The 19,656-nt window shown below is 45.7% G+C and overlaps 1 protein-coding gene across 6 annotated transcripts in view; it reads left to right on the top strand.

The window, feature by feature from the left end:
- raraa (retinoic acid receptor, alpha a) overlaps positions 1-19,656 on the top strand; it is a 139,139-nt gene that overhangs the window by 31,928 nt on the left and 87,555 nt on the right. For 2 of the 6 annotated variants that reach the window (XM_041066515.1, XM_041066513.1), the window contains one exon: positions 7,698-7,819. The exons of 2 other annotated variants lie outside the window; for them this stretch is intronic. The gene's annotated coding sequence lies outside the window, so the exon portion shown is untranslated. Of the gene's footprint in view, positions 1-29; positions 45-7,697; positions 7,820-19,656 lie in introns of those variants that run through there. 2 more of the 6 variants (XM_041066516.1, XM_041066514.1) reach the window with 2 other exon arrangements.

Below are 19,656 nucleotides of genomic sequence, written 5' to 3'. Positions count from 1 at the left end.
GGCCGTCAGCGCCTGTCGCGCAGCCCATGATGAAGTGTCAGCCGGTAATTGTCCCCACGAAGCATCCACATCTCGGGGGGTGATAGGGGAGGGAGGATGGGGGAGGCAGGGAGCTGACAGAGAGAGAAATGACACCCTGGGCTCCTACTATTCTCTCCCTCTCTCTCTCTCTTTCTCTCCCTCTGTCTTTTTCACTCCCCCTTTTCTTTCTAGTTTTTCTCTCCAGTCTTCCTACAGCTGCTGCTCATGTGAAGGTCTGCTGTGTGCCTGCCTCAGACCAGTGGCTCCCATGGAGCTTCAGCTGGGGCCCAGTGGCAACAGAATGTGTGTGTTTGTGCATCTACTGTACAGTTGTGTGTGTGTGTGTGTGTGTGTGCATAAAGATGCTCAGAGCAGGACAGTATGCCTCTGCTTCTGTGTTTGCACAATATCCAGAGAGGGTTTAAACCTTGCATGTTTTCCTTCCTCTATTATCCACGAACCACTGCACTTCCTCCTCCTCCTCCTCCTCCTCACTCAGTCCTCCATTTTTCTATGTCATGCTCTCCACATCCCAATTAGCTCTTGTGCCTTGTACTTAAAATGGGCTATGTATTTTGGTAAGCATCCTCTTGAAACCTCTTTGGTCAAAACACTGGCTGCCTATGCTTCACTAGCCATCCAAATACATAGATGTTTTTTTAGCCCTGGTCGTTTTGGTAATTAGATTTAGTGTGGGGCTTATATTGATCGAACAATGTCTCTATGTAATGAAAAGCTTTTACAGGACGCACAGCAGCTATATATAGTGCGATCCATAATGCGTTACCGTACGGCGGGAGCCCCTAATGCACATCGGCCGGGCTCCTGTGCATAAATCGCCAGCGGAGGTTTGAATTCAGAGCTCAATATAAGTGGCTCAATGATGGAACAGTCGGGGGGGGGGGGGGGGGGGTTTGAATAGACAGATAAGAGGGGAGAAAGAGGACACATGCAGTAGGAGGAGAGATTAAAGATCAGACAAAGGATCAGGTGAAACGGGGAGAAATATGAAAAGCAGCATGAAGGAGAGAAGATCCAGCATGGGAGAAGAACAAAAGAAGATGAATACTGATAGGTGGGCAGGGCAGGAAATGGAGATGCGGGGAAAAGGCGAAGCAGCCAGGAGAGACGAAGGATATGAAGGAAACCACCTTGAGATATGAGTCCTGTGTTTCCAGTTTCCTCATTCCTTCATAAGACACCCGCCCTCCACCACCACAATCTATATGATGATGGGATGAAAACTGTAAGGCATGCCAGATCAACGATAGGGAACGAGAGAAAGTGAGGAAGGAAGAATGAATTAAAGAGCAAAAAAATGAAGGGAGGAGGAAGTGAAAATGAAGGATGACATATGGGACAGCAGGAGAAGAGTAAAGAAGTGATGGAGAATAGCAGACCAGAAGAAGGAGACTCCATTATTTTGGCGTGTGGTTTCCTATGACACCCTGAGGACAGCAAGTCAGTTAGGAAGATTGGGGGTGGGTGGGGGCAGATTGGGGGAGGAGGCAGACTGATTGGGTGGGGGGGGGGCTCGTCCTCGTCCGCACTCTCTCTCTGTGTCTGTCTTTCTGTGTGTTGGTTGGCTGCAGGTGGAGCACAGCCTGCCACTCCTGCTGTCTAAATGAGGAGCCACTCTCTTATCTCTCCCTCTCACACACCATCTCTCTCTCTTTCCCTTTAATGGGGCGCAGGCCTGGGGCGCTGAACCAGCTCCCTCCGGGGTGACATGCACACAGCATGCACACACACTGATCATACACTACAGACACTCCTGGATGCCCTTGCACGTGGTGTGATATGCACACACAGAAAGGGAGAAGCAAGGAAAACCAGCCCCCCAAATTATACCCCGGTCTGTGAGATGATGAATCTGGTCGGTGATTAGTTAGTTGAGGAGGGAGGCACACTGCTTGGGCCCTTTAATGGGCCATAATTTGGAAGATAACTGTATTGTCCTATCTCTCTTGACATTTAAATCTAATCAGACCCTGCTGGTTAGCACTGTGGCCCAAGACGAGGGAGCCTGGGAGGGATGAAAGGCAGCTAGCAGAGAGGGAATGGCCCATAGTGGGGCATTCATCCTTATGGGCTGAGGCTAAGCAATTAGAAAACAAGGCCCAAACACACACACACACACCCACACACACACACACACACACACACACACACACACACACACACACACACACACACACACACACACACACACACACACACACACACACACTATTTCCTGCATTCCTATTTTAGTCATTTTTTAGCTGACAATCAGTTTATAGAGCTTTAAATCCAGTAACAGAGTAGTACAACACATGCATAAAAAGTCACTTCCCCTTCCACACACACACACACACACACACACACACACACACACACACACACACACATATCACGAGGGAGCCTCTCCAAGGCCTCTTCTCTGCTCCTTATTACCACAGATGAGATGCTCAGTTTGATTAACACTTCTCTTTCATCCTCTTCATTAGCAGAGGAAAGCCACTGCAGCAGCCGCGGCCCATGAAAAGAGGGCATGAATTAGAATCCACTTATTCCATACACTGCCACTAATTCCACACAATGGTGGTTAATGGTGGGGAGTAATAGGAAAAGGGTGTTTCTAATTGTTTCTTTGGATGGTGCAGAGCACGCTGCAGCAGCTGTTTCCGTACGACGAACCCGGCCCACTCAAAGAGCCTGAACAAAGGCCAGCGCCGGCGTTGGAGGGCCCGCACGACTCTGTTCGATTGAGCTCACGAGCAATAAATGCGTGTAGACGAGCCAATTTCCTCTGGCGAAGCGTCCTGCTGAGTGGAGGAGCTGGGCCCCAGTCAATGAGAACCACCTGGCGCTGAGGGAAGTGATTAGGGTTGGCACCGCAGTGAGCAAAGAGTTGTTTTGTTAAGAAGGATTGAGATGCGGAGAGGGGACGCTCACCCGAGTTTGGTTTGTTGGAGAAATATTGACGTTAGGTTTTTGTCAGAGCAAGATCTGAGGCGCGGTGTTGTTTTGTTGCTGCTCAATTAGAGGGAATTATTTTGGTTACAGCATGTGTTTTGGGTTGTGACGCTGGTGCTGATTGCAGAGTTGGTTGGAGCGTGGGGCATGCCACAACAGTGGGGTTGTGGGTTCAGCTCCCACACAGACTACACACATACCAACTTAGAAGTCAAAATAGTTCAGAGAGTGGCTAACCATGGAGAAGATGAACACTTTGTCTACAGTGATGGGAATTTTATTGCAACCACAAAAATCTGTCTGTAAATGCTCAGAGAGTGGCGATAATATCTGCATGGCAAGAGGTTTAGCTGCAGCAGGGCCCACCCAAACTACAAATACTCTTTCCTGAATGCCATCACATTGCTATAGCAAAGTCAAAAGTAGTCAGATGGTGATTGTAAAGAGGCCAAAAACCATAGTGGGTGTTTGTAAAGGTCAGTTTGGAATTAAATTTTTACTATTTGCCTTTGTTTTATCATCTGAATAAGTTTGCGTAAACCAGAGGTTTGTTTTAAAGCCGGATAATTATCTGACTGCTTGTGTTTCTTGCAGCGTTCCCAGATTCAACAATTAACTTGGTGACTGCAGTGCTATTATTACCCGTAGAAATGGCAGCCGAAACTATAATGATAAGACCCGAGTTGTAATAAACTGGAATTATCCTTTCAATTAAGTAACACATTATTCTGGTGCTCCTCATTTTGTTGGGGACAGCCCCCTAGAGCTCAGCCTCTGAGCCGCAGCACTGTTCATCTGAAGGCTCATTCACTTTGATGTTTATTTAATTTATTTGACCTTTTAATTTAACCAGGCATGTCATCTTCTACCTAGGCTGGACACACAGTGCTCCCCCTCTGTGTGCGTGTGTGTGTGTGTGTGTTTTAGTCAGAAGTTTCAGTATTCAGTGGTAGTAAAGTGTCGCACAGTGTATGGGTGTGTGTGTCTGTGTGTGTGTCACCCACAGGGGTTATCACAGATAAGTGAATGTTCTGGCTTGCGAATAGTGGCTCCAATCACATTTGATGATGGAAATACATACCACAGGGGACTGTGTTTTTTTACGTTTATTTTTGTGTTTGTGTATATGTGTATACGTGTGTGTATACAGAGGCAGAGCAATGGCAGGCAGCTCAGGGAGGTCATGATAGTGCTGGTTGTGTCTCTGGTTGACATTAATCTCTCTGTCTCTGCCTGTTTGACTCCTTTCCTCAGCTCAATCTACCTGCATGTCCTTTATTTTCATCTCATTGCCCATTTCCCAAATTCACCTGTTGTCGTTTCCCATTTCCGTTAGGAGATCTACGTATAGTCCCCCACTTCTTCATTACTTTCCTTCTTGTCTTCTGCTCTCCTCTCTCCTCCTTCCAGTCTCTTCCTAGTGTCCTCATTGTCCCTCTCTCTCTCTGTCTGTTCCTCCTTTAATCTCTGTTCATCTCTCCCCAGTCTGGTTCTTGGCATTTAGGCCTCTAATTGAGCTGGCGTCACTTGAATACTTCATAAAGCAGGAACAGCAGAGAATCCCGTCATTGTTTTCTGTGTCCTGCACTCAGAGAAAGTGGGCAGGGCTGCTCTGTGTGTGTGTGTGTGTGTGAGAGGGTTTTAGAGAGAGGGAAATAGAAAATATTTTTAAGATTAATTCAATTTAAAAGATTTAGCAATTTCATGAAAGTGGATTGCTTGTTTATCTGTTTTTCCTGTTCATTTCACAATGGCAGTTTTGTACCTTCCGCTTTCTTTACTGTAGGTCTGTGTGCTGAATGCACTGCTGCGGTCGACAAATTACCCACAATAACCATTTTAAACAGATAATCGCCTTAATACATTTTAAAGCAATGTTCAGAACATTTAGAAATGCATTTCTGTTGAGCCGAAACCATCAGTAGATTAATCAATTAGTTGATCAATAGAGAATTAAACCAATTTAGTCATTCATAAAACCAAGATATGAAATAATCTTTGGTTTTTATCTGTATAATGTGAGGATTTACTGCTTGTCTCTGTCTTATATCATTATGAACTAGGTGTCTTCAGGTCTTGGAACCATCTTGAGCCTGAAAAACTGTGACAGGCATTTTTGCTGCTGTCTGACATTTTATGACCTAAACAATTAATCCATTAGTATAAAGAGACCATATTAGTTGCAGCCCTTCGTGTTCCCTACTCTCATGAGTCAGCTCATTTAAACTAACACACAGTCTCTTAAAAGGTCTTTCCTTGGAAAAATTCAAGTGTTGTGTTTCACATTTTCTTCTGTTGAAGCAGATTTTCCTTTCCTCTTCATCTGTTCATTAGTGTGAAGAATTGTGGCCATAATAACTGAACGGACACACAATTACTGAAATAAAAAAAAAACACACACACACACACAAAGAAAATCAGCACCTGCAGTCCTTTTAAAATCAATCAAAATCATTTGTTACAACTCAAGTTTATGCCACCAGTTTACAAGTTTATGTCATGTGTCCTAATACCGTTCCCTTGCTTCAAATAATAATTTCAATGTCTGCATGGAGTCCATTGTGGAGAAGTTGCTCCTAGCAAACAGCCATGAAGGTACCAGCCTTCACTGTAAATGCATTGGTTGTTATAAAAGCGAACCTGGCACCCACAGCTCCAACCTGCCCTGAACTGTCCTGACCGATCTACTCCTCCTCTCAGCTGAGACACCATCCCCACCCCCGCTCCCAAAAAGTGAAATGAAGCAATAGCCTGCTCCTTTTCCAAAATGTGTTTGACAGCTACTTCAGCTCTCTACTAACAAATCCCAGCACACACTTGCACACAGACCCACACACACACACACACACAAATACCTTGGAACAAAACCCTGGCTGGCTCCAGTGTGCTGCAGTGTTACTGTTCAGTCAGGGTGAGGTTGTGTGGTCTCCTTTTTTTTGATGCAGCACAGAGCTGTAGTCTTCACCTTTCGTTTTCTGCCTGCAAGGCCATGGTTTAGTGTGTGTGTGTGTGTGTGTGTGTGTGTGTGTGTGTGTGTGTGTGTGTGTGTGTATGGGGGCGAGATAGGGAGAGAGAGAAAGAGGTAGAGACTGGGAGAGGTTGCTGTACTTGGGACTCTCAATCTTTCAGTGAGTTTGCTTTTTCAGGAGAAAGGCAGAGGAGGAAGAGAAGTATGTGAGAGAGGAAAGATGGAGAGAGAGAAACAGTCTGAGTTCTCCAGTTGCAAACAGAAAGAGGACCGACTGCATGATGCCTTACAGGCAATTAACATAGCTAACACACACACACACACACACAAACTGAAATAAAGTGATGGGAAAAAAACAGAAATATGAAACAGTGGCAGCACACATCAGCACATACAGTAAGAGATAGAGAGCCCACGCACATGCACTCACATGTACACTTGGCAGTGTGTGTGTGTGAGTGTGTGTGTGTGTGTGTGTGTGTACATGTCTTTGTTCTGTCTGGCTGTCCTCTTGGCACGTAAATCATAATGGATCTCATTATCCAGCTGGGTAGGCTTGGTGGGGCCTGTCTGGCGGGAGATGATAGCTGGATGGCTGAGGGGCTGCCACAACACACACACACTCACCACACACACACACATACACACACACACACACACAGAGGCACTCAGCATGCATGTTATTTAGCTTGCATATCTGCTGTAGGTGCATATACGTCTCATTCTCACTCCTATAACATCAGCAGGACAGACAACTACACACACACACGCACACACAGACGTGCGTTTGCAGCCCATCCAGACACAATGGACATTAGTGGCTCAGCTTGCCGTCAGACAGAAGGCGAAGTGATGCAGAGCAGAGGGAGGGACGGATGAAAAATGGAACTTATCCTCTTACTCCCCCTCTCTCTCGTCGCACCCCCCTCTCTTTCTTTTTCTTTCTTTCTTTCTTTCTTTCTTTCTTCCTTCCCATCTCCTATGTTTCACCTGTTTGGAGGACACCGGCAGATGTCGGTTTGTCCCTCGAGGTGAGCGGGGCTTGTGCTGTCATCTTTTTCCCCCTTATCACAGTGCAGTCTCCCACACAGGACGCAAGCAAGTCATGAATCATGCTTACAGGCCAAGCAGAACACATCAGTTGTGAGTTGGGAGGGATGGAGGGGGGTGAAAATATGTTGTGTCCCAGTAAATCACATGTTTTGTAAGTCTTGTACTCAAACACATACACATGCTGCAGCCGTTTGGTATCCGAGCAGCGCTGGCTCTTATACTGCGAATACAGGCGGAGCAGTTGGTTGCTCGTAACACGGTTAGGGCCTACACCATTTGTCTGGACATGACCATTACCCAAGCCAATTACTGGCTGGTGTACAGGCGACTCGCCAACAACCTAATGTTTTCCCGTCATGCCTGCCTCCCACCTCCAAACCCCTCCCCTTACAAACACACACAAGCAGAAGGAGTGGGTGAAGAGGGGGGGTGGGGGGAATAAATAGATAGAGAGGAAGGATGGAGGGCCTGGGGGCAAAACCCCCACCCCACCCGGCTGACTGAGTGATACAGCTAATAAACTTTCATTTAAGCTAATGTTTTTTTCTGTTTTCTCTCCCCTCCATTCCTCTCTCTCTTCCCCCCTCTCCCTCTTTCCTTTCCTTTCTCCCTTTCCTATCCTATTTTTACACCATTCATTTCCACTCTCCTCCTCCCTCAATCCCCCTCTCTCTCCACTTTTCTGTCTGTGCGCCAGAAGAAGGGCTCGTCCGAGGAATCGATGCGGACAGTCCACCAGCCGGAAGCCCAGTTGGCCGAGCAGCACACCACTCAATCAGTCTGAGCAGCAACACACAGGGCTGCTGGCGAACAACAGAGGTAGACACACTCTCTATATACAGCAGTAGATCCTGAGCTGAGCTCCTTTTATAAATCACACTTGCACACACACACACACACACACCCTGCAGCAGCAGTAAATGTGATACACTGAGTTTTATATGTCAAAACAAAGCTGACGGAGTCAACAGCAACACATCAAAAATTCAAACTCATCTTTAAAACAGCACGGACAGGCTGGAGCGTTTTGGCTCACATCTCCTCGTCACTGCCAATGCTTCTATCTTTGAATACTCTAGGTGCTGTGCTAATTAAACTTCCAGACAAAGCAACTGTTATGTTTCTCCTCTATTTACAGCAGCTGAATGGGCTTTGTCTGAGACCGCAGTGTTTACATGTGTGGTTTTCCCTGTGCCGTTTACCGTGTCAGTATGTGCTGACAGTGGACACGCTCTGTACAACCACACTGCTACACTTTCGCCGCTTTGGCTGAAGGGTGTGTGCAGCAGATGCAGTATGCGTGTATGTGTCTGCAGTGACTGAGTTCTAGGATTTGTGTGGGGTTTCACTGCCTTGTGTGTCTTTGCTTGTCATAATACACGTGACGCCTATGTGCGCGCTCACACATGCTGTGTATATTCTCAGTTAATCTGTTTGTAAGTGTGAGGTGGAAGTGAGTTTCTGCTCTTTGTCTCACTGTCAGCTGAGCAGGGAAAGCTGCTCAGCTGCTGCAGCACAAGTTAGTTAGACCAGGATTTTAGCACTATATTTAGAGATGACAGTTTTTGTTCGAAAACAAAAACTTTTCTAAAAATGTTCATTTCTAAAAATCCCCATCAAAGTTTCCCAGAACCAAAAGTAATGTCCTCAGATTCATTGTTTTGTTCAACCAGCTGTCAAAAACCCAAACATTTCCAATTTGTGTGTGTGTGTGTGTGTGTGTGTGTGTATACAGTGAGGTCCAAAAGTATGAGACCAAAAACCAACAACATCATCCTGAGCCTCACTAATTGAAATCATCTCCTCATGTGCCACAAGTTAGGATCCTCTAAGATCAGGCGCCAGCGAACAGTAAAACGCCCCAAATTAGGATCATCAGATGGTGTGGACAGTCTGAGGACAAGTCCCTGCTCTCTCACCAGAAGGACAGCAGAGGTGTGCTGTCAGGGAGCGAGAGGCATCAGTGTGGCTGGTAAGCACACTGTCTAACTCGCTCCTGTCAAGGACCTTTGCTTTGATATGTGAAAGGAGAGTGTTTGATCTGTTGAGTGCACAGCAGCCTGAAGTCGAATTGCCTCTCTTCCCTCTTTTACCCACTGACCTAGAGGCGAACACTCACCCCCGTCACTCCATATTCTGTAGTTCTCTCTCTGTCTCTGAATTGCTTTTGATGCTCCAAGTGAGCAAAGAGAAGTGCCACCCCTCCTTCCTAAGAGGAGGCGAGAGAGGGGGAGAGAAATCTCCTGGGTGTGAATTAATGTGTTAGTTTTTTTTTTTTTTTCATGGGTATGTATAGTATTTCTGCCTCCAGATATTCTCCCTGCAGCCTACATGTTTAGCTGAGCTGGATTTCTGCGATAGGAGCAGATTTCATATCACTCCCTCATTCCAAATCCATATAGGTGCAGTCCTGCTGCTGTGCTCATCCATCCAGAGGTGTAGGGTCCTATATGCTCTGTCGCTGGAGGTGTGCTACAGTAGGCGAGGCAGACAGTCTTAGTATTTTTTAATAAGACAGGCAATAACAATAAATCCTACAGGCTAATCACCCACTCGCCACTCTTCTTCTCTCAGCCACCCCCCCCCCCCCCCCACCCAAAACCCAGAGCGATGCAGCATTACCCTGCCGCCGCCTTCAATTACGCCATTCATCATGCGTCTTATCTGGCTGCCGGTTTGATTGAGTGTGCAACGGGAGGCGTCGCAAACCCTCTCTACACAAGCAAGTGTGTGTGTGTGTTGGGAGTGCTGACAGGAATGGAAAACTGCATGGGGGGGGCGGGCATGCGGCGGTGAGTCTATATGGGATGTATTGGGATGTATGAGTGTGTGAGGAAAGGTTGAAATACAGAGAGGGTGAGGGAGTTTATGTGTGTGGGTGGGTGTATGTGTGTGTGGGTGTGTGTGTGCAGGCCAGATCTACAGGAGTGTATAAATCAAACCAAGTGTTCGTCCCCCACTCTGATCTTCTCTGTCTCCGCAAGCGAATTTCTCTTTTTTCCCCTTTGACTGTCCCTGTACTTCCTTCTTTCCCCCTCTTTCTTCCCCTCCTCTCCCCTACCCTCCCTCCGCCTCCTCCTCCTCCTCCTCTTCTTCCTCTTCTCTGGAACAGATTTGTCTGGGGGCCCCTGTCTAATCTCCAGCAGTGCCGGGTGTTGGGAGACGGGCGACAAATTTTAATAAGCAACTGGGCGCTGTAATTTAGCGGCCTGGGAGGGAGATTACGCTGATTGATGCTGGGCTCGCCTAATGGTCCAGCCTACGGCTCCTGGCCCAAATTGGTGGTAATGAAAGTTTTGTGCAAATTGAGATGGAGGAAAATAAGGCATCCTCTCATCTTCCCTCCCGCTCTCTATCTTCATTCATTCTCTATATTCTTCTCTCTGTTTCTGTCGCCCTGTTCATTTCCTCCTCTGCGCTCTCAATCTTTTTGACAAGGTGTGTCTTTCTCTCCGTCATGTCCTCTCTCTTTCCTCCCCTCTTTCTTTACTCTATCCATTTCACGTTCTCTCTTTCAAGTTGATCCTCATTCTCTCCATCATTGGTCATACTCTCTTGCCTCTTCATCTCTCCCTTTTTTCCCTCTCTTTGCACTCTTCTCTAATTTCTCTCTGGCACTCCTGAGTCAGTTTCTGTCCCTATTTGTTATGTTATGTTATTTATCTTTACTAACACCCTCATTTGCTCCCTCCCTCCCTCCTCTTTCTTGGCCATGTCTGTAGGATGTGTGTGTGTGTGTGTGTGTTTATGTGCAGATGGTTCAGGAGGTATTGTCTGAGTCATTCCTGTGTTGTCAGGACAAATTCACCCTCGATCTACAGAGCGATGGGACGACAGGGCCGATGACTGTCTCCCTGTGCCTCCATCTCTCTCTCCTTGTGTTCCTCTTTTCCTCCCTGAGTTTCTCTGTCTCCCCTGCTTTTTCTCTTCATCCCAGCAAATCACTTTCAGCTGGGCTGCCCACTCTGACAGGCTCCATTTGCCATGCATTATTAGGCCGTGGAGATTTCCAGGACACTTTTCAGGATATGGCGAATGCATGTCAGTGTTCAGCACCTTGTCCCACTGGCAAACTTTGTATTATTCCATGTGTCTGTCAGAATGTTTTATAATATTGGAAATTCCAGTAAGTTATACCAAGCAAATCTGTGTGCAAATCAGCAGCATATTTTCAATAAATAAAAGAAGAACAGTGATAGCATCAATGGCATCAGAGAAACGAGCACCTCCTACGGAAACACACGCTTTATAAACACAGAATTTAAGACGTTGAATCACAAGATACAGCCCTCTGTTACTAATTTTCAGGCTGTGCAGTGAAAAAGTTCTACAACAATGAGAGCTCTGCAGCAAAGACGTCAAAATAAAATCAGTGTTTTCTGCCTGTGTGTGTGTGTGTGTCTGTGTGAGTTTATATGAGGCACAGGAAAGAGAGATTTCATAAGTCCTGCATGAGCAAATGAGTGTCCTTACTGAATCTTCAACTTCCTCTGACCACGGCTCCCTTAAGAGAGATGAAAACAGAACATAAAAAAAAACTTTTGAGTAGAGGTAAGAGGAGAATGGCTTTGGGGAAAAACAAGAGGTAGCTAGTAGAGTTGTGCAGGGAGGTGGGCAGCGCTGATGCAGCTGTAATAGACGATTGCAGTGCTGTATGCAGCATTTGATATTCTAATTGGAGAATGGATTTGATAGTGTAAACTCACATGAGATTTCTGGCCCCTTTAAAAGTTCATCTTATCATGTGTGTATGCATGTACTGTGAACATGTACATTTTAGCTCATCTGCGCTGTCAGACGTTTCCCTGTGTGCACGTGGGTGTGTGTGTGTGTGGGTGTGTATGTGTGTTAGCCAGCTTTCCAGCTCCCATTCCCCCAACAACAGAACGACTGTCTTCCGGCACTTTTCAGTCCTGTTTTCTCTTAACTCCCACACAGCTCCGTGCTCGTGATGCCTCTTTTTTTTTTTCCTAAAAGACGATGCTACCGACTTGTCCTCCTCCTCCTCTCTCTCTGCCACGTTGAGTTATGCACTGATCTATCATTGATGGCTTCATTAACATTTTTCTCCCTCTGAGGTGCTGGTGTATATAGTTCAAACCTCTGCATGGATGCTCACATCATTAAACAAGCGAACATCCTGAATTCTTTCTGTAACAAAAGCGGAGGTGGGTAGGAGGAGGTAATACCACCGATACACTCGTAGAGTTCCCAGTATTAAGCATGTACACAGTTCCCAAATAAGCATTCCCCCCGTGTTCCCCTTCAAGGCCTCCTGTAAAGTGTGTTTCCTAACTCGTGTTGCATAACATGTGTCATTTTGCAATATCCTGGACAAATGTGAACAAGACGAACATTTATTTCAAACCCAGTTTGCACTCCAACCAAGGCTAGAGAGAGGACGAGCGAGGCGACTCGTTTGATGCTCCGCAGCAACACTGAAGAAGAGTTGGGCAGCCCAGTCTGCAAATGAGTGGCAGCCGCCTGTGAAGTTTATCTTGGCGAGAGGTGGCCGTTGTTGATTGCTCACCAAAGTCTGTGGTTGAACTCCCAGACAACACAGTATAATCTTGCCTCCAGAGTCCTCAACAACTGCCTAAACGCAGTGTGGTTGGAGAGCTGGTGTGGGTAATTTCAGATTGGACGTGGCCTCTTTCCACAGGAGCTGTTAAGGCTTTGTAAGGTTCACACTCGCCTGGCCAAAGTGGTTTGTAAGAGTTGATTGTTTATTTTTCTTGGGGGAGAGAGAGAGAGGGAGGTTTGTATGTATGAGAAGGATGACGGAAACATGGAATGTGGCTTGGACCGTAAACTCGTGGGAATTCTTAGTTCCTGGTTTCCTTTTTACAGTTGTAGCTTGTTTAAAATGTCCGGTGGTCAGGCGTGCAGTAATTTGGCTATGTTCAGCACGTTGCACAAGTTTTTATGCAGGCCAATATGCCTAGCTGTTTCTTGGAGAGGCAGTAAGGCAGGGCCCATTTTAATAAATAAACCCTTGGGGCAGCGGGAACAATGGATAATGCTTGGCTGCTCCCTCTACTATTCTCTCCTGCCTTCGCCTCACTGGATTTTGATTTCGGCACGGTCTGTTTGAAGGTTTTTTAAAGATATGGAATGATCATAGATTATCTGCCTCCCATGATACAGGCTAGTGGAGGGGGAATAATGCAAGAAACCAAGAGCATGTGAATAGCCTCTGTTTGCTGAACGCTCTCCTCCCACCTCACAGTTATATGGTGGATGATGCTGTGCGATATTAAATGGGCTGACGGAGTGCTTTGATGTTCAAGTTCCCCTTCATATGATAGCGGGATATGCCTGATAGTGTGGGCTGCAGGGGAGGGGAGGGGTGTTGTCTGTTCCCCTCACCGGTTACGGAGATGTGAAGCAGGGTAGGGGGGGGGAAATGAGGGGTGTACGGTGGAGGAGGGAAGGAGCAAGGCGAGTTGCTGATGGGAAAGAGACGAATGGCGTGCCAGTGTCAGAAGTGGTCATGTGCTGAGGAAAGAGTAGGGGAGAATGAGAGGGAGGATGGAAGGAGGGCTTGACTGATTAACCTGTTTACCTCCCTGAAAATGCTCCAGGCACCATTCTGATTAAAGTTCAGTCTTTCATCTATCACCGCCATGGCCAGCTTGAACCTTCAGGGCTGCCGATACCAAACACTGTCAAAGCGGTCGAGCTTCCAACCTGAGCCGCCTCCACCACACCGTCCAGCTGCAAACCTCACGTTCTCAACCAAAAGCTTCATTTGCATCTCGTCCTTCCTCGACTTGTCAGGAAACCACCTCGTTGTGATTCTCAGCCACATGCTGAGTTTGTATGTATGTCTCTCTTTATCTACTCCTCCTACTCTGCTTCTAAGCCCCTTGCTCTCAAGACTCACTGGGAGCGGTGCTTGTGTGTCTCAGTCGGTTTCCTCCAGTGACGTGCTTTCCCAACTCAAGGCTTTTAGCACCTCCAGCATAATACGATTACACCCGTTTGGGGACGTGATATTGTCAACGGCTTTCTATAAATATCCCTCCAGTCCAGTCGCAGTAGCACAGCAGCACTGTGAGTGGACTGGAAACAGCGATGGGCAGAGGCAGTGCTGCACACAATGTTCTGGCCACTCAAGCACAAATGTTAGCCCTTTAAAAGCTTTTTGCACCGTAAGAAGTCCAGTGTGCGTGAGGACAGCCAGATGGGAAAGTAGAAGACAGGGGTTGGCAATTAGGCCTGGTCGTGGACCAAAGGGGTTGGAGAGGGCCTACAGGTGCAGTGAAGATGCAGACCTGAGTGTTTGAAGGTGTCCTCCAAGAAGAAGGACATCAGACATTAAAGCAAATGTCTGAAAACAGCACTCTATGTTCAAGTGACAAAATCCTGTAGCATCCTATCCTAGAAGCGCTGACTTCTTTTAACCATAATCCCGAATATTTTCAATCCAAACCATAACCAAGTTGCATTTGCATTCTAAACCTAAGCAAGTTTTTAAACTGATTTATTTTTCCAACAGGCACTGAGGGGCATCATCATACTTCTCTCAAAAAATATAGAAGAAAGGACAAAAGATACAATAACGTGTCTGTCACACCCTCATTTTGCCTGTACCACTCTGCATCTTGTCTTCTTTTGGCATCAAAAGAGCTGCTGTACAAAAAAAAATAATCTCATCATCATTGTTTGTTTGTGTTTGCGTTCACATCTGCTGTGTTTACCAGACTTCATTTCAGCACCCGGAGCTGTCCATGCTATGACTGATGAAACTGCCTGTCACATGGTGCACAACCAGTCATATCATTATTTTTCTCTCCATATGGGGCTATTGATTATTAGATTTTAATTTCATGTCATTTTCATTGGGTTTTAAATGGGCTTTATATTCATGTTTTAAATGTACAGCAGATGTTAGAAACATGCCAGAAAGTCTGGTTATAGCCCAATAAAGAAATATTTGAAGTTTAATTGAGGGAGTGCCAAATCATTTTGGAGCAGGGTTCAGTTTGCTACCATCAGAAATCCTCCACCTTCTCTGTTGGAGGTGTCTGCTGATGTCCAGCCTCCTTCATGGAAATGTAAAATGTTCGCCCCCCTCGATTTCACCGCATTCTCAACACTGGTGATCGCTGTGCTCCCTGTTTCTCAGCAATGGGTGGCAGAAAATTAGGTCAGCACTCTTTGATCATGCTTTTGCTCATTCCCAGGGACCCATCCAAACAATAAAAAAATTTATTTTAAAAATGCTTCTTTGTTTTCCTCCTCATTCTTTGTCTCTTTCTCTAAGCCTCTCTCACTTTATCTTCCATGTTTCGTCTCTCCCTCTGCCAGCCAAAGTTAACTGAAAACACATGGCCTGCCCAGCCATGCCTCAACAAACAATCCTTGTTGTCAGTCAGGCCAAACAGCAAAGCACAACCAGCTTTCACTGAAGTTATGCTTCTTGCCATGTGTTTCCAAAACGCCAAGGATGACATTGATTCCATTTGTTTTGCATTTTAGCAGTTTGTACTTCAAGGAATGAATTTGTTGTATATATTTCCATTTGATATGAGTAGCAGAATGTTGTTGGAGGTTGCCTAATACATACGTATGTATAGTATTATGAAGTGAATAGATAAGTAGGTTTTGTAAATGTTCAAATCAGATTTGGCTCAGGATCTGATTGAAAACACTGGGATTTTTGTAGATTTGTCTATTTAACTGTCCGTTTTGTCAGGCTTACATAAACACACACAAATGCACATTGTTGTGTGTCTGTTTTTCCATCCTGAGCCAAAGAGCACACATGTACACACACATCTGTGTACACAAAATTAGCTTAGGGACTGCTATTATTGGTCTACATGGACCCTAACCCTGGGGGCAACCGGAAAGGTTTAGGTGATTTCACTTCAGCCCAGACAGCCTATATGGTTACAGCAGCCTGTGATGGACTGATTTAATCCTACTGATGGTGCTCATAAGACACAGGAAGAGGGATAGATGTGCACACACACACACACACACGCACACAGTCACCCTTCAGTCATACATGTGGTCATAACGGGGGTTGTGTGTGTGTGTGTGTGTGAGTGTGTGTGGAAAAGAGAGGTCAGCAGGGCTAACACAGTCCCCTGGCTGTTCTCAAGGTTAATGTGAAAGTGACAGCGGCTGCTATTAGCGGCCTTCAGATGGTTTCCACCCCCCCGTATGCGGAGCTGATTCATCCCGGTGGCAGCAGTGCATTAAGATGTAACAGCTTCACTCCCAGGTGTCACTCACCCCTTTAGACAGCGCCTACATCATAATTTTACATTTCCCATTAACTCCTATTGTCTGCGATGGTCCACTAAAGGGATAGGTGCTGCTGTTACCGCCTCATTCACATGTGTCCTATAAGTCATTACTTCATGTCATCCCATTGTCTGTTAATTGAAATACCTCAGACATTGTCTATATGGTCCATTAAAAGGGACAGGAGCCTTGTTCCTAAGTGTCACCACTGCTTTAGGTGCTAGCTCATTCATTTTCATAGTCTCTGTTTGACTTATACCTGCACAGAGGGGTGGGGGGTGGGGTGGGGGGGGGCTGTTGAGGAGAGGAGAAAACATCATGGAGAAGAAATGCACACTGGCACATTGAAGTCTCACCCAAACCATCGAAGCCTCATTTACATTTTAATTCAAAGACATTAAGCAGATGCTCTTATCAAGTGCAGGTTGATGTTTAGTGTCTTGCTCAAGGACGCTTAGGTGAGGAGGGTTGCACAGTGAAATGGAAACAGTCAGATAAAGCCATGTTCTGATTTCATGCTTAATAGCCATGTTTTAGTTTCCGTGGAAGTCCTGGGTTTTTTTTTTGTTGTCCAGTCACCCACATGGAAGCTAGCACAAATTGGCAGGTCGAAAAGAGAGAGACATAAACACTACATTGCACTCAGAAAATAGTAAGGAGAGTCAAATTAAAAAGCAGAACACTAGAATGAATGTATAAGCATAATTTAAGTCTAGAAATATATCTGTTTCTTGAATTAGCAAGGAGTGGCAGAGAGTGGAGGGAGGGGCGCCTGGGCCCATATGAAGAGTGATGATGTTGTTGACTCGACGTCGGCCGCGTGCCAATCAATCAGTTAATCAATCAATAGTCATCTGGTGAGCGCCTAAGGACTCGGGGGAGAAAATCTCCCAGAAACACTCGAATCAATTACTTTTCGCCTCGGCCACAGGCTCACACGCAGGTGCACGAATCTCGCACATAGACACATATATACACATTTATACTTTTACACTTACATAGACCTACATGTTGAGATCACCCCTCCAACCCCCCCCCAACCTCCCCCCCCCCGTCCTCCCCCCACATGCCCAACCGCCCAGGCATCAGATTGCAGTGCCATGGGAAAAAGAAAAATGAGTAAATTCTGTCTTTCCCCTCATTCCTCATCCCTCATCTCCTTTCCTCCTCCTTCCCCTCCTCCTCCTCCTCCTCCTCCTCTTCTCTCTCTCTCTCCCCTAATGGAAAGCAGCATTCCCTGGCTGCCGTCAGCAGCTATAGCCAGCTACACTATAACACAGTCATATTCCTGGCAGCTTATGGAGCCCATGCATTTTTAAATGTGAGTTTTATGACCCCTGGAGAGAAGGCAAGGGAAGAGAGGGAGAAATGTGCTTGATATTTGTTCCTTGAGTGTGTATATGAGAGAGTGTGCCTGAAAAAAGAGAGAGAGAGAATATGGAGGGTAGAGGCAGTGGAGAAGATGAGTATCATAGTTTTGCTCTTGTTTGCTTGCTTTCTTTCTTTCTTTCTCTTGGGAGGTTGTTTTCCTTTTTCTCCATTTTTTTTGTTTTTAACACCATCTCTCATTTGTGTTTTTCAAATTCTTTTTCTCTCTCTCTTGCATGCTTGATTTAAGTGGAGTACACACGCGCACACACACGGACATATCTATAAGGTCATTCTGGTCATGAACCCTGTTATTAAGCAGGATATAGCTGAATCCAGCTGTTGTTTTGCATGCTCCCAGATGTCAGATGGATTTATATGCATGCATATATGTATACAGTGTGTGTGTCTGGCTGTGTTTTTTAATCTCACAGCTTTACATTTATTTTTACAGTGACCTTTAGGCGTCGTTAGGCAGCTCAATGTCACACACACGCACGATGAGGGTTAACTTATGCGTGTGTGTCCTAGGGAGGTCATAGCATGTTGGCCACCAGTCTGTAGTGTTCATCTGTGTCTGCCCTGACCCACAAACCCCTGCCTCCATTCCACTGTTTCATATGAGCACAAACACATAAACACACACACACACACATAGCAGCAGGCAGTGCTCTGAGTGATCTAACTCTGCCCCACATACTGCTTCTGCTGACGTGCTTGTCTTGCTGATGGCACCAGTGGGTGAGCTATGGAAATATGCATTTCCCCTCCAGGGGGGAAGAATGACATGCAGAGTCAAGCGTAGTTTGCTCAGGGGTGTTAAACCAGCAGACCAGTACCACAACAGGCAGCAGCAGCGCTGGGTTGATGCTGTCAGCTGACGTGTCCACACTGGTGGATAGCTGATGATCACATACTGCAGCACCACCGACTGACATGGAAATCTCATCCTCTATTGACATGTGGGCAACAAACATTACAGACTGCTGAATAACTGCACTCTGCTGACACTGGCTGACATGTTGTCACTCACATTTCTGCACATCTGCAAATGGCTCCAAAGCTTTGACCCTCAAAGTTAACAAAGTTAAGAGTTGCCACTTGTTCTGCTGTAGCCCTCAGTTGTTTTAGCTAAAGGTTTGAGATATGAAAAGCAGTCTGAGGCCTATGACATGGATATAGAGGTATTAACTAATATCCAGAGACAGAACTGTACCTGCTATATAGGAAATATCATAGCTGCAATGGAGTAGTAACTGCAGAATAAATATGAGTGGATCTGTAACTATTGTTGTTAAACACAGCAATAGCATAGAATCAGTATTAATGACATATCTTGGGATTATAAGAGATTGAGAAATGATGTGAGGTGGTTACATTTTATTGTAGGACAAAAAGGTTTTTGTAATATACTGCCATTGTTGTTAGTTATGTTGGTAACTCCAAATAGCAGCGAGCAGAAAGTGTCATGTTTGAACAGCACCCTGAAATTGTTGAACATGTTGGCAGTCAACTGCAGAAAGCTGTCTCCGTTGTGCTGGTGTGTGTGAGGGACACTGTAAGGCCATATGGAGCCAAAACACCCCTGTCTCCTAGAAATGACGTTTATATACGACTAAACCGCAACAGCAAATATGTTTTGTATGAAATATAATCACTGGCTGGATTATATTCATAGGCAACGTTCAGTGCACGACAGTCACACCAGAGACTGGAGTTTGCATCCACAGTCCCCATCTGTGGTTTGGTTTAGGCAACAAAAGCACTTTGGTTAAGATTAGGTTAAGACTGTGGTTTTGGTTAAATGTAAATAAGCACGTTGTGTCTGAAGTCACCTTGAACTTGTTCTGTATTAAACCATACCACGATATTTAACACAACCTTAACACAACCCAAGAGCTGTGAGCACCTAAACATAACCATGAAAAGTATAATGCTGCAGCCACTACAAGGATATTGTACTGAAAGATCAGATGTTTAGACAGAAAACAAATACATTGTCTACTAATGTTTTACTGATACGCTTAATA

This window comes from Toxotes jaculatrix, chromosome 21 (genome assembly GCF_017976425.1).
Source record: "Toxotes jaculatrix isolate fToxJac2 chromosome 21, fToxJac2.pri, whole genome shotgun sequence".
Classification (NCBI taxonomy): Eukaryota; Metazoa; Chordata; class Actinopteri; family Toxotidae; genus Toxotes; species Toxotes jaculatrix.
This window is presented reverse-complemented; position numbering and strand designations above follow the sequence as displayed.